This window comes from Anas platyrhynchos, chromosome 36 (assembly GCF_047663525.1).
Source record: "Anas platyrhynchos isolate ZD024472 breed Pekin duck chromosome 36, IASCAAS_PekinDuck_T2T, whole genome shotgun sequence".
Lineage (NCBI taxonomy): Eukaryota > Metazoa > Chordata > Aves > Anseriformes > Anatidae > Anas > Anas platyrhynchos.
In genome coordinates, this window is record NC_092624.1 from 2,341,709 (window position 1) to 2,356,332 (window position 14,624).

Here is a 14,624-nt window from a genome sequence, read left to right on the forward strand (position 1 = left end):
AGATCTCCAGGAAACTGGCGCTGAAACTGTACTTTGGGGGGGTCAGGGGGGCGCAAAATCCCCCCAAAAAGGGGCCTAAAGAACCACCAAAAGCCTCCAAACCCTATAAAGAACCCCAAAGAGCCCCCAAAAGAGCAGACCCAAAGTCCCCAAAGCTAAAGAAATTCCCCCAAAAACCCACCCTAACCCCCCCACCCCAAAAGCCCTACTCCCCCAAGAAAGCCCTACCCCCTCAAAAAAAGCCCTAAATTAGCCCCCAAAAGACCTACCCCCAAAAAAGCCCCAAAAAAGCCCCCATAAGCCCTAATCCCCCCAAAAGCACCCCAAGAAGCCCTAACCCCCCCAAATGCCTTAAATCCCCCAAAAGAAGCCCCCAAAAGCTCAAAACCCCCTCAAAAAAGCCCCTAAAAGACTTAATTCCCCCCAAAAAAATCTCCCCAAAGCCCTAAACTAGCCCCCCAAAAGCTGTAACCCCCCCAAAAAAAAGCACCCCAAGAAGTCCTAAACCCTCCCAAATGCCTTAAACCCCCAAAAGTCCCAAAATCCCCTCAAAAAAGCCCCTAAAAGACCTAATCCCCCCAAAAAAGCTCCCAAAAGCCATAACTCCCCAAAAAGTCTCCCCAAAAGTCCCCCCAAAAGCCCTAACCCCCCAAAAAAGCCCTAAATTAGCCACCAAAAAGCCCTAACACCCCCCAAAAAAAACCCCAAAGCCCCCAAAAACCCTAAGCCCCTCCCAAAAGCACTAACACACCCAAAGAAGCCCCCAAAAGCCCTAAACGCCCCCATAAGAAGTCCCCAAAAGCCCTAAGCCCCCCAAAAGCGCTAACACCCCCAAAGAAGCCCCCAAAAGCCCTAAACGCCCCCCAAAGAAGCCCCCAAAACCCCTAACTCCCCCCAAAAAAGCCCCAAAAGCCCCCCAAAAGCCCCCAAATCCCCCAAAACTCGGTGCCTCAGCCCCCACCTGCCACCCTTTGTGCTCCAGCTGGCGGGCGCCCCCGAAGAGGTGCCGCACGGCGCGGGGGATCACCCCCCAACTTGTGGGGTCGGCGCCCCCCGGCCCCTCCATGGTGTAGGTTTTGCCGCTGCCCGTCTGCCCGTAGGCGAAGATGCAGACGGGGTACCCATCCAGGGCCGACTGGGGGGGGACGGGGGGGGGTTATAGGGCAAATGGGGGGAAAAAGGGGTCTTTTGGGGGAAAATAAGGGTCACTGGGGGGAGTTCAGGGGCAAACGGGGGTATTTGGGGTGGAAACTGGGGGGAAATGGGGGTCTTTGGGGGGAAATGGGGGTCTTTGGGGGGAAATGGGGGCATTTGGTGGGGCTAACGGGGCACTTTGGGGGCCTTTGGGGTGGAAACTGGGGCAAACGGGCACTTTTGGGGAGAATGGGAAGAAACGGGCATTTATGGGGAAAATGGGGGGAAACAGCGCTTCTTGGGGGGGGAAATAGGGAAGAAATTGGAGGGAATGGGGGCACTTGTGGGGGAAATGGGAGGGAAATAGGGGTCTTTGGGGGGAAATGTTGGCGCACACAGCAGAAGACGCGGATGTTCCCCTGGGGAGGGGGAAAAAAAAAAGGGAAAAAAAGGTATTTTGTCGAATATCGAGGACTTGAAGAGGACTGGCCCTAAAACGGAGCCTTGGGGGATCCCAATGGTGACCTGACGTGGCCCCAATTGCCACAGCCCTGAGCCCTGCCCAACTGCCACTTGTCAGACAGATTATTTTTCTGTATTTTTCTGTATTTAAGTATGGATATATAAGAAAAACTTTCAGAGTTAAATATTTATATTCTTATATACTCTTAAAATTTTGAACAAAAAAACAGAAACGAACCATGACCATTCTGTTGTTTATAGATTTGGGGCAAAACCTAAAAGAAACTATGTATTTTTTTAATTTTGAGCAAGAAAAACTAAGCATTTTATATATTTTTTTTTAATTTGAGGGAAAATTAAGTGTTTTTTTTTTTAACTGAGCAAAAAAATGATTTGTTTTTGTATTTTTAAAAAAATTTGGGGCAAAAACATATGTATTTGTTAAACTCTGAGCAAAAAAGCTCAAAAAATGAAATGAGTTATTCTATTTTAAATTTTGAGAAATAAAAGAAGTGTTCTTTTGACTTTTTAAAATTTCAGTAAAAATCAGAAAAAGAGAGATGATTTTTTATTTGAGCAAACTAAAAAAGGTTTTGTTTTTCAATTTCGAGAAAAAAGAATAAATGATATTTTTTAACTTTGAGGAAAAAACAGGAATGTTATTTTAAGAAAAGTTTGAGCAAAAAAAAAAAAAACATTTTTTTTCAATTTTGACAAAAACAAAACATGAAATACTAATGTTATTACTATTATTTATTATTTTTATTATTTTTTACATCTTGGGGTGAAAAATCCCCCGAAGTGAATCCTGGTTTTTAAATTATTATTGATATTTTCAGTGTCAGCCCCCCCGGTGCACCTTGAGCTCCTGCAGCTGGTTGTGCAGGCGGCGCCGCTCCATCTCCAGCGCGTGCAAATGCTCCTCCTGCGCCCCCGCCAGCGCCCGCAGCTCCGCCTGGGGGGGGGGAAAGGCCCGACCCCGTTGGCCAAGAGGCGCCCAACGCCGTCGGCCAAGACGGGGGCGCCCAGAATTGGATGTAAAAATTCAAAACTTTAGGGAAAAAACGCACAGAACTTGGGTACCCCGTCCGCGAAGAGCTTGTAGAAAAAGCACCAAGAATTTGGGGAAATAACCTATAAAATCTTCGGGAAGAGCCCCCCAAAAAACATGGGGAAAAACCATCCAGAATACAGGGGGAGGGGAAACCCACCAAGATTTGGTTGGGAAACACACAGAATTGGTGGAAACTCCCCCAAAGTTTGCGGGAAAAGCCAAGCAGAATTCGGGGAAGAGCCCCCAAAATCTGGAGGAAATGCCCCAATATCAGGAAGGGTTGGGGGGGAAGACCCCAATAATCAGGGGAGCCTAAGATAATAATTTAGGGGGGTACGGGGAATAATTTGGGAGAAGACAACAACTGGGGAAAAATCCGGCAAAACACCCCGAAATCGGGTAAAAAGCCCCCTGAAGCATCTCCAGCTGCGCTCCTCGCAGCCCATTTTGGGGCAGAATCCCGCGTTTTGCTGGTTTTGCCCCGTGGGGGGGGGGGAAATCAGCCTCGTACCCACCTGGGCGGCCCCCAGCTGCTCCTCCCGGTCCCGCGCCGCCTCCCGGAGCTCCTCCAGCTGCCGGTGCCGCTCCTGGAGCTCAGCCGCCAGCCGCTGCCGCTCGGCCGCCTGCGCCTCCGCCTCCCGCTGCCACCGGGACCGCTCCTCCTGGCACTGCTGCAGCTCCGTGCGCAGAGAGCTGGGAGGCACCAGGGGGGTGCCGTTACCGGAGGGGGGGGTCTCCGGTACCGGACAGGGGTCCCCGGGTACCGGAGGGGGAAGGGGAGGGGTCTTCCGTACCCAGAGGGGGGTCCCCGATACCGGAGGAGGAAGGAAACGGGTCCCCCGTTACTGGAGGGGGGTCTCTGGGTACCAGAGGGGTCAGGGGAGGGGTCCCCGGTTACCGGGAGGGTGCAAACCGGTAGCGGGGTGGGGGGGGGATGTTACCGGGGCTCTCACCTCACTTGTCTGCCCAGCTCCTCCTCCCGGGCCCGGCTGTGCTGCAGCTGCTCCCGGAGCTGCCGGTTGTCATCCTCCAGGCCCCTTATCTTCTCCCGCAGCTCCGCCAGCTGCCCCCTCGGGTCCCCCGCCGCCCGCCGCCGCACCCCCGGTACCGGAGGCGGCGCTGCCGATCCCGAAGCCGCCCCCGGGGCCTTTTTCCCGGCCTGGGGGGGGCACGGGGGGGTCACCGCGACCGAACGGTGGAACCGGGACCCCCCCGGTACAACCGGGACCCCCCCGGTGCCGCCCTACCTGGGCCTGGTGCCGTCGGGACGCTGATAGCCCGCAACGGGGCGCGGCTGCTGGGAGCCCAGCCCGCTCGGGGCCCGGAGCGGCGCCGTTTCTACGGGAGAACGGGAGGGTGAGACCGAGACCGAGACCGGAACCGGCACCGGGAACGGGAACGGGAGCGGGGCCCAAACTGTTCGGGAGCCTCCGGCTCAGGCGCGGCCGCCGCGCGCTTGGCGTGGGCCTTGCGCACCGGTAACCGGGAGGCGGCCGGAAGTGACGCAGCCGCCGCCGTGGCCGGTACCGGGCGGGCGCCGCCGCCGCCGCCGGGCCTCGCCGCCATTGCGGCGCGCACACTCAAACCGCGCCCGCCCCGCGCTCCCATTGGGCGCCGCCTCCACCAATCGCCGCGCGCCGCCCCGGGGCGCCGGCCAGTAGGGAGGCGCGCGGGGGGTCACGTGGCCGCGCCCGCCGGGTAACGGCCGGCAGGGAGGGAGGGGGGAGGCGGGGCTTTAGAAGTAGAGGGCGGGGCTTCGGCGGTGGGGGCGGGGTTTGGGGTTTGGGGTTTAGGGTATGGGGTCGGCTCCACGGCGGCAGTGGCGGCGGGAGGGGGGGCGTGCGGGAGCAGGGACGGGTCCCGGTTGGGGGGAGGGGCGGCCCTCTGCCGCCGTCCCTCCGCGCCCCCCCCTCGGGCACCCCCCCGCCGCCGCCGCTGCTGTATCACGGTCCTGCGCTGCGGCCGCCGGCCCGGACCCCCCCCGGGCCCCACCCCCCCAAAATTGGACCCCCCCCAAAAAAAATTGGACCCCCTAAAAAGAAATTGGACCCCCCTCATAAAAAATTGGACACCCCCCCATAAGAATCTGACTTCCCCCCAAAAATTTGGACCCCCCCCCAATCGGTAGTGCCCCCCCCCTCCAAACTCTGTCTCCCCCCCCCCCCGGTTTAGGACTCGCCCCCCTTACCCTACCCCAAATGCCCCCCCCCCCAGCTGGGACCCCCCCCAATCTGCCCCCCCCGAATACCCTACCTGCCCCCCCCCCCCGTTCCAGGACCCCCCAAAACGCCCCCCCATAACCTACAGGAGCCCCCCCATCTGTGCCCCCCCCATATGTTTCATGACCCCCCCCCCTCATATTTTGAGACCCCAAAATGCCCCCCCACCCCCCATATGTTGCAGGAAGCACGGGCGAAAGCACGACAGACACCAGCAGAGTCAGATCGTGCTGCTCCCTTTTATTGCCCGATTAGCACAACTTTTATAGTGAACTTTACAGGGGCGGACAATGTTTCACACAAGATTATTGGTCAAAAGCACTCAGACAAACAACTAGAAGAAAACAACCCCACCTGCAAGAAAAGAACCCCCCTTTTGATTAGCAGTCAGGAAAACAACCCCCTTTGTGATTAACGGTCACGTAGACCTTGTCCTTGAGGCCAGCTGCTGGTAACAGTATTTTCTGAGTTTGGCGCTGTGGGAACACTGTCATGGGAACTTCTCATAGTTGCCCTGGTAGCTTGGTTTGCTCAGCTACAGCAAGCCATGGGATTTTTGCTGTTCCAAGAAATCCCTCAACACACATGCAACTAGGCAAAGAAAGTAAGGCTGAAAGCAGGATTGCTACCTTGGACTTTCGAAGAGCCAACTTTGACCTCTTCCGGGACCTGCTTGGGAGTATCTCATAGGATAGGCTGCTCGAAAGCAAGGGTGCTTGTGAGAGCTGGGCTACATTTAAGCAGCACTTCTTCCATGCTCAGGATCGGTGCATCCCAAGGAACAGGAAATCGGGGAAGGGGGGCAGGAAACCTGTGTGGATGAGCAAGGAGCTCATCAATAAGATCAAATGGAAGAGGATGGTCTGTGAAATGTGGAAAAAGGGCCTGTCCTCTTGGGAGGAGTATAGATGTGTTGTCAGGGCCTGCAGGGATGCGACCAGGAAGGCTAAAGCCCACCTAGAGATGAGGCTTGCGAAAGAGATAAAGGATAATAAGAAGGGTTTTTCAAGTATGTAAACGGCAAGAGGAAGACTAGGGATAATGTGGGTCCCTTGCTGAATGAGGGGGGTTTCCTGGTCAAGGGAGACGTTGAGAAGGCAGAGATACTGAATGCTTTCTTTGCGTCAGTCTTTGCTTCAAGGACACTCCCCCGGGACTCCTCGCCCCTGGCAATAGGACAAAGGGTCTGGGAAATGGAGGGCTCCCCCCTGGTGGACGTGGGAGTGGTTCGGGAGCGTCTGTGTGGGCTCAACACACACAAATCCCTGGGTCCCGATGGGATGCATCTGCGTGTGCTAAGGGAGCTGGCAGATGTGATCGCCGAACCGCTCTCTATCATCTTTGAAAGGTCCTGGAGAATGGGTGAGGTGCCTGAAGACTGGAGGATAGCCAAAGTCACTCAGAAGTGACCTCGTAGGCCCTTTCTGTGACATGTTGCTGCTGTTGCCCTATCAACTGCAGAGGCAGAAGTGACCTCACAGTCCCTGCCACAGTCACATTCCTCCTGCTGGGGCAGGAGATCCTGAGGCAGAGTTGAGGTCATCAGAGCATTTCCTCTCATCTCCTCCTTGTCGCCTACAAGCAGATCAAATCCATGGCCCCTCACATTCATCTTTGAATGCCGTGTGACTGCATGGAGTGGGTTTACGTGGCATGGTTTTGGTAGTGGGGGGCCATAGAGGTGGCCTTGGTGAGAAGAATCCAGAAGCTGCCCCACGTTAGATAAGGGCCCCACTGCTGGCCAGAACTGGGCCAATAAGCGACATTCTTTGCACCTCTGTGAGAGCATATTTAAACAGAAGAAAAAAAAAAAAGGCAAAAAAAAAAAAAAAAAGCTGCTGTAGAACAGCAGCTGGGAGAAAGAGAGGAGTGAGAAATAGCCTTGCAGGTGCTAAGATCAGTTATGAAGGAGGGGGAGACGTGCTCCATGTCCCGGAGCAGAAGTCCCCTGCGGCCTGTGATGAGGACCATGGTGAAGCAGGCTGTCCCCCTTCAACCTGTAGAGGAGACCATGGTGGAGCAGGTGGACCTGCACTGACAGAGGTTGTAGTTTGTGGAGGACCCCTGCCAGAGCAGATTCCAGGCCAGACCTGTAACCCGTGGAGAGGAGCCCACGCAGGACCAGGTGACCTGGCAGGAGCTGCTGCCCGTGGGGGACCCAGGTTGGAGCAGTTTGCTCCTGAGGGATGGACCCCATGGTCTGGAGCAGTTTTTGATATCTTGCCTCCTGACCTCCCCAGATATGTCCTTGTGTTTGGGGCAGCTTTTCAAACATTGCCATGACCTGCAAGATGCTGTCTCCCTGCATGGGGACGGTCAGTTTCTGAGACAGAAGTGACATCTTAGTGGGATGGAAGGACACAGCATGCTGTAGGCAGGCCCTGCACAGCATGCGTAGCAGCCCTGCACAGCCCCTGAGGGGCCCAGCCCCAGTTCGTGCCCCCCAGCTTGTGCTCCAGAAGGGCTCCCCTAGGTCCTGTGTCACTTTTCCCACCTGGGTCCCTCGGCTATCCAAGGAAATCTTGGAGGCAGTGTCCACCTCTGACTGGAAAACTGAAACCAGCCATGAAAATAGATTGAAGAAACAGTTCAAAGCTGTGCAAAAAAGGATTCTAAGTAATAGCTGAAATAATCTCCCTTGCCAGCATCACCAGCTTTTTTTTTTTTTCTATGAATGTTCATTATTTATTTACACAGTTTTCCATTGACAACACCATGGAGAAGTGCAATAAATCAAATTATGCTTTCTTGAACAATAGTTTTATGCAAACATTTAGGAAAATACATTTTACATAAACACACATTTACCAAAACACATTTCCCAACAATTCTAATGCTTCTTTCTTTTTTTCCTTTTTTTTTTTTTTTTTCTCCTCCATTTCTTCTGTCCTTGAAGAGCACTCTGAGGGAGAGTCATTGCATTAAAGATTAATGCATGTTTAAAAGACTGAGATTGAGAAATACGCTCCATGCCATCATGAAGGGAGATAACAAAGAGTGTCAACAGTGTTGGCCCAAGTGCCCATCACTGAGGGATGCTGCTGGTAACTGGCTGAAAGGAGGACTTTGTACCACTGACACCTTGCCCCCAAAAACATCATCCCCTTTTTCAGTCCAAATATCACCAGTGTGGCTAAAGGGAACCCCAGGAAACCATGGCAAAGGCCTTGCTAAAGTGCAGGTTCACCTCGTTCCCTTCTTTCCCCTCCCCTTCTGTTTCAGCAGTTCCTTTGGTTCCTCCAACTGCCTGAAGAAGGCTGTGGCAGGACTTTCCCTATCACATTCCCAGGGTTAGAGGTGACAATTGCAGTTCTGCCAATCCTTTTTCTTGCCCTTCCTGAAGATGCGTTTGATGCCCACATTTTTCAAGTCCCCAGAAATCTTGCTGATCCAAATGCCTGACAGCCCGGTCGAGAAAGGCGGGGTAGTGTGACATAACAGAGAGGGGCATCTGCAATGAACCTATGCAAAAGGGGTTCCAGGAATCTCACAGGGACACTGGGGGTTGTTCCTGGAATCACACAGGGCAATGGCAGGGCTGTGTGAGGTGTCCACATCTGAGCAGACCTCATACACACATGCCTTTAGAGAGAGCTCCTGCAGTCACTGCCAGAGGCTGGGAGACACCTCAGCTGTGGGGTGCCTCGCCCTGCTCTGCCCTCCTCTGAGATACCCCAGGACATGAGGAATGGGCACAGAGACCTCGGTTCAAGGAGGAACGTCCCAGAGCTGCCTTCAGGTGGCTTCCCAGGGGACGTTACTTGGCCTTGTGACGCTATCTGCCCAGCTGGCCTTCATGAGACTTCTAGGAATAGCGGATGGCCTTTGTGCTCCTTCGTGTTCATCTCTCCACACACATATGACGTGCCTGCCAGCACCAGCATTGGGTTTCTCTTTCAATGTCTCCCATGCACATACAGCAGGCCCTGCTCTTCTGGGAAATCTTATCCCTCAAGAAGCAATGAGCAATGGCCTGGCCAGCCATTGCTGAACTTACTACCCACACCTCTGAGCTTGTGATGGCACTCTCCAGAGTATGAAAAATTATTAAAAAGAAAACCTTGTTCCTGCAATGCATTCTGAGTCATATGCAGAAGACAATAGGCTTTTTTTTTTTTTTTTTAAAAATATTAGTTCATCAGTTTCCTCAAGGCATCCTTGAGCTCCTGGTTCCTCATGCTGTAGATGAGTGGGTTCACTGCTGGAGGCACCACTGAGTACAGAACGGATACCACCAGGTCAAGGCATGGCGAAGAGATGGAGGGGGGCTTCAAGTAGGCAACCATGACAGTGCTAACAAACAGGGAGACCACGGCCAGGTGAGGGAGGCATGTGGAAAAGGCTTTGTGCCAGCCCTGCTCAGAGGGCATCCTCAGCACCACCCTGAAGATCTGCACATAGGAAATAACAATGAAAACAAAAGAACCAAAGACTAAGGAAAAACTGAAAACAAGTAGCTCAAATTCCCTGAGGTAGGCATCTGAGCAGGAGAGCTTGAGGATCTGGGGGATTTCACAGAAGAACTGCTCCACAGCATTGCCATGGCAGAGCGGCAGGGAAAATGTGTTGGCCATGTGCAGGACAGCTTGGAGAAAGTCACTGCCCCAGGCAGCTGCTGCCATGGTGGCACAAGCTCTGCTGCCCAGGAGGCTCCCATAGTGCAGGGGCTTGCAGATGGCAACATAGCGGTCATAGGCCATGACAGTGAGAATTGAAAACTCTGAACCAAAGAAGAAGACGAAAAAGAGAACTTGTGCAGCACAGCCTTGATAGGAGATGGTCCTGGTGTCCCAGAGGGAATTGGCCATGGCTTTGGGGACAGTGGTGGAGATGCATCCCAGGTCGAGGAGGGCGAGGTTGAGGAGGAAGAAGTACATGGGGGTGTGGAGGCGGTGGTCGCAGGCTACAGCGCTGAGGATGAGGCCGTTGCCCAGGAGGGCAGCCAGGTAGATGCCCAGGAAGAGCGCAAAGTGCAGGAGCTGCAGCTCACGCGTGTCTGCGAATGGCAGCAGGAGGAACTCGCTCACAGAGCTGCTGTTGGGCATTTTCTGACATTGAACACAGTTGTCTGTTGAAAAAGAGAAGGCAGAATAAAGTTAGAAGAGACTTCTCTGAGGAAAACATTTTGAAAGTCTTAGAGCACTCTCATCCCAAGCCTCTCTGTTTGCAGGAGAATCTTTCTGCAGCTCTACCGCTTGAGTCCCGGATGATTCTTTCTGAGGCTGACACTGGGAGCGGGGATTCCTGTGGGCTCCAGAGGAGTCCTTCCTGCTGTGAAGCATTCAGGAAGCAGGAAAAAGGGGGAAACTGAAGTTCAGTCCATTTATAAGATCCATGAACTTCGCAGTGTTGTTGCAAAGAACACCTCCCTCCAGTATAGAGCAAGGCTGATTTTCTTATGCTGAGTACAACAAGCACACTACTGTTTCCCAATATGTAGAGAGCTTAAAGCAGAGAAGCCCCAGTCCCACTGCAGATGGACAGAATCCTCACCTTGTCTGCAAGTGCATGAGCAGGATCTCAGCTTCTCCCTCTTTGCTAGGGCTACAGAGGCGTCACTCCAGCTGCCCACAGACAGCCAGTCAGCAGCAAGGACATGGCCTTAGGGCAGAGGTGTCTTCTCCTTGTGGCACCTGGAGAACACAAGGATGCCAAGAGAGAGCTGCATCCTGCTGGAGAGCAGCCTGAAGACCAGGAGAACACCCCATGGACAAACATGAATATTCATAAGCTGGACTGTCCCAGCATCCCAGCTCCATCCCTTCAGTGTCTGGAGGAGGCTTAGCACTTGGCTCCTGGCTGTCCAGGGGAAGCTGGGTTATGGCTCTCCATGGACTTTCTGCCAGACGTCCTCACCTCACAGTGCAATCCAGCAGCAGTCTCAAAGCCTACTGCATTGCCCACTGCCCTCCCAGAAACAAGACCCAGGAGGAGACACTTCCAGGACCTGCAGCTGCATGGCCCTGCAGCCAGACATTTACCTTGTCAAGGGCTGTGCAGATTTCTCCTGCAGGCAGCTCTCAGCATCCACCCACTCCCAACTGCCTCCAAGTCCTCTCTCCTTCTCTCCTCTCTTTGTGCCAGCTGCGGTCAGAGCCCCCAACCCTGCTGTGCTGTGCAGTGGAGCTGCTCCTGGGCAGAACTGTCTCTCTGCACCAGATCCCTCTTGCCAGGAGCAAGACTCAAAGAAAAAAGAAAGACTGGATTTGGAGACGTGGCATTTTTCAGGCTCAAGACTGGTGAACTATCCCTGATTAAACTGGTGTTTTTCAGAACTATTTTCCAACCTTTTTGCCATTTGAGTTACTCATTGTTGGAGAAAAATATGTGAATGGCAATACTGTCTAATAAGCAATAAAATGAGAAGAGATAATGTGTTATTCAGACTCTCAAAAACAAATCTGAAAGTTGTTTTTTTGTTTGTTTGTTTTTGTTTTTTTCCCTGATGTTTTGTCTCAGTGCTAAGATGCTTGAAACAGGATCTAATCACATTCCCTGCATGGGTATGATCTTCAATGTTTCTGTTCAGATTTTTTAAAATCGTTGCAAACATCTACTGACAGTATCCATATAGAACGTTTCTCAGATCTTTCCTGTACTGATAATTATTTGGCAGGGACCAGGACTTGCTACTACAAGACTGTTGTATACTAGGGTGAGACTACTATCAACGGAAGGAGGAATTTGTTGGCTTATCGGAAATCCAGAGGAAACCAGCTGTGAGGCCTACCATTGAACACTGCTCTATGAATGCCAAGCAACATCTAAAATGTTAAAAATAGGCTTCAATCCTTAGAACCATAGGCTTTCAAACCTCAGCGTTTGTTCTAATTGTCTTGGTGTGAGAAAGCTACTGATACTCTCATTTCTTGAGTAGTTGCAGGCAGAGAAAGTCTGAGCCTCTTGCCGTGTCATGGGTTTACGTGGCAAGGTTTTGGTGTTAGGGGGCCACAGGCGTGGCTTCTGTGAGAAGGATCTAGAAGCTGCCCCATGTTTGGCAAGGGCCCCACTGCTGGCCAGAGCTGAGCCAGTAAGTGATGTTGTTTTGCGCCTCTGTGAGAGCAGATTTAGGAAAAAAAAAAAACACAACACTGCGCCACACAGCAGCTGGGAGAGTGAGAGGAGTGAGGAACAGCCTTGCAGGCGCCAAAGTCAGTGAGGAAGGAGGGGGAGAGGTGCTCCAGGCACACAGCACAAGTTCCCCTGCGGCCTGTGGTGAGGCCCATGGTGAAGCAGGCTGTCCCCCTGCAGCCCATGGAGTACCACGGTGGAGCAGGGTTCCACGCTGCAGCCCGTGGAGGAGCCCACGCAGGAGCAGGTGACCTGGTAGGAGCTGCTGCCCGTGGGGGACCTGTGCTGGAGCAGTCTGCTCCTGAGGGATGGACCCCATGGTATGAAGCCATGTGGGAGCAGTTCTGGAAGAGCTGCTGCCTGTGGGAAGCCCACGCCAGGTCAGTTCAGCAAGGCCTGCATCCTGTGGGAGGGACCCCACAGCACAGGGGACAAGAGTGATTGAGAAGGAGCGGTGGAGAAGCGCTCTAGACTGACCGAAACCCCCATTCCCCCACTCCCCTGCGCTACTCGGGGGGAGGAGGTGGAAGAGGGTGGATGGGGGGATAGGTGCTTTTGGTTTCTTTCCTTTGTTTCTCGCTTTTCTAGCTGCGTAGGAATAGGCAGTAAGTCTTACTGTCCCCCTATGCTGAGTCTGTTTTACCAGTCACAATAATTACTGCGCGTCCTCCCTGTCCTTATCTCAACCCTTGAGCCCTTTTGCTCGTGTTTTCTCCCTGTTCCTCTTTGAGGAGGGGGAGTGAGAGAGCGGTTGTGGTGGAGCTTGTCTGCCCACCTGAGTAAAATCACCACACTGTGTAAGGAGAAAAGCAAGGCAGAGTACACATACCCACACGTCAGGCGACATAGCAATCCAGCTGGCCATACTGTGACCTGTGATGTTTATGCATGTATCTACTCCTTGCTATTTTTCCCCTAAAATACTGTTCCTTTCAGGGAAAGGATTACATACTGCTTTTTCTGTTTAATCATCAACTTGGTGATGAGCTTGAGACCTTTAGAAGCTACTTAGAGAACCAGAATTTTATATCAAACTTTGACTTAAAAGTTGGACATGCAAAATCTACAGATCCAGAGGCAGATGCAGGGATAAAACTGTATGGAAACTGACTTTTAGATCAATAAAACTCACACATACTTTGTTGTTGTTATTAGTTGTTGTTATTATTAAAAGTCCATGCAATGGCCAGTCGTACAAATTGTCAACTGTCAATTGTAGAAAACTGGAGAGCGGCTAAAACTGAGCCATACAAGGAAGTAAACTTCCAAATAATAAATGCAATTACTTTTTATAAAATGAACTTTTTAATTTAATTTAATTTAATTAATTTATTTATTTTTTAAGAAATAGCTTCCTGAGTCCAATCTCTGTTTGCCAAAATATGGTCTTGAATCTAGGTTCCTCACATTGGTGTGAGTGCCTGCCTGTAATGTGCTGTGGAGGTTGGCTATTAGGCTCTGTGTGTGGCAGCAAGGTCATTTGTGAACCTCATTCACTGCAAACAGGGACATGTCAGAGAAACTATTTAAACATGTATCGTTTCTCTCTTCACACCTAGTCTCTACTTTTCATCTGCAGTCCCTTCTCATCTACTCACATTTTTCTTCCAGCACCAGTAGCAAAACAGATGGGCTCACAGGTCATGGGGAATTTATGGGGAATGCTGTTTCAAACGTGTTACTGGCCACAAGATGCTTCTTTTCCTATTGTTCAGTGAACGGGACTAGATAAAGCACTACACTTCCCTGATACAATTGCAGGTTTTTTTTCTGGCTTCATCCCTGATGAATTACTTGTATTTTGAAAATGTGTTCTTAAAGATATCTCAGATCTTTCCCTGCATTTCCTTTGGTGAAGCTTGATTCTTTTGGGCTAATTTTAATTTATTTAACGTTCAGTAAGGGTCTGATTTTATTTAACATGCACGTGCAACTTACCCCCCCAGTCTTAATGGCATTGCAACCACATGCACTGCCCTATATGTTTATTGTAATACTCCTCCCAGCTTTCATTGCATTCATCGTGTCTAGTTTATTTCTAGTCACTATATCCACATTACCCTTTTCCTGTGGCCTGAGTGGCTTTTGAGCATATTCTGTAAGGAAGCAATCCTGTATTAGTCTTATAATCATGCTTGCTTGGTAGTTTTTCCCACTAACATTTTCCTAGGAAATGTCTAGGTAATTGAACTCCTCCACTGGATCATTATGCTGGATTCAATACAGACTTCCTTCATCTGTAAAAACATTTCCTGATATGCTTTCTCATCCTCTCCTGAAAGTCTCTGGCAAGGTCCAAGGACTAACTTTTTCCATATCTCATTCTTCAGTTTACTTCCAATAGTCCCTGTTGTGTCAGCCAAAATCCTAGTGTCATTTATTGCTGTTTATTCGGTATTCTCCCTGTACGCAAATTACTCCCTCCCTCATTACTTTTGTTTTACCTCACCCATCTGCAAACTTTATACCTTGGTAATTTTATCTCCCAGTTGATACCTTGAATTAACCAAGTCTCTGTCATTCCAATGTAATCATAATTTTCCCTCAACATATGTTTCTAATACAGCAATCTTGTTACATACATGTATGTTTCTAGCATTTGTAAAACACATTCATCCTGTTCTTTGTCCTTTATGGTCACTTTTTTTTTTTGAATGTGTAGAAAGAAAGGGTTTCCGCATTGA

General features: G+C 51.3%; 2 long non-coding RNA genes across 2 annotated transcripts; one reads left to right on the plus strand and one right to left on the minus strand.

Moving 5' to 3' along the window:
* The first annotated feature begins 5,045 nt into the window (after positions 1 to 5,045).
* LOC140001026 (uncharacterized) lies at positions 5,046 to 11,242 on the plus strand. Its single transcript, XR_011806199.1, has 2 exons — positions 5,046 to 6,994; positions 7,766 to 11,242. It is a non-coding gene; the product is annotated as an uncharacterized lncRNA (long non-coding RNA).
* Positions 9,802 to 10,988, minus strand: LOC140001024 (uncharacterized). Its single transcript, XR_011806197.1, has 3 exons — positions 10,851 to 10,988; positions 10,363 to 10,502; positions 9,802 to 9,937 (listed from the first exon to the last, which is right to left on the minus strand). It is a non-coding gene; the product is annotated as an uncharacterized lncRNA (long non-coding RNA).
* Positions 11,243 to 14,624: the final 3,382 nt, after the last annotated feature.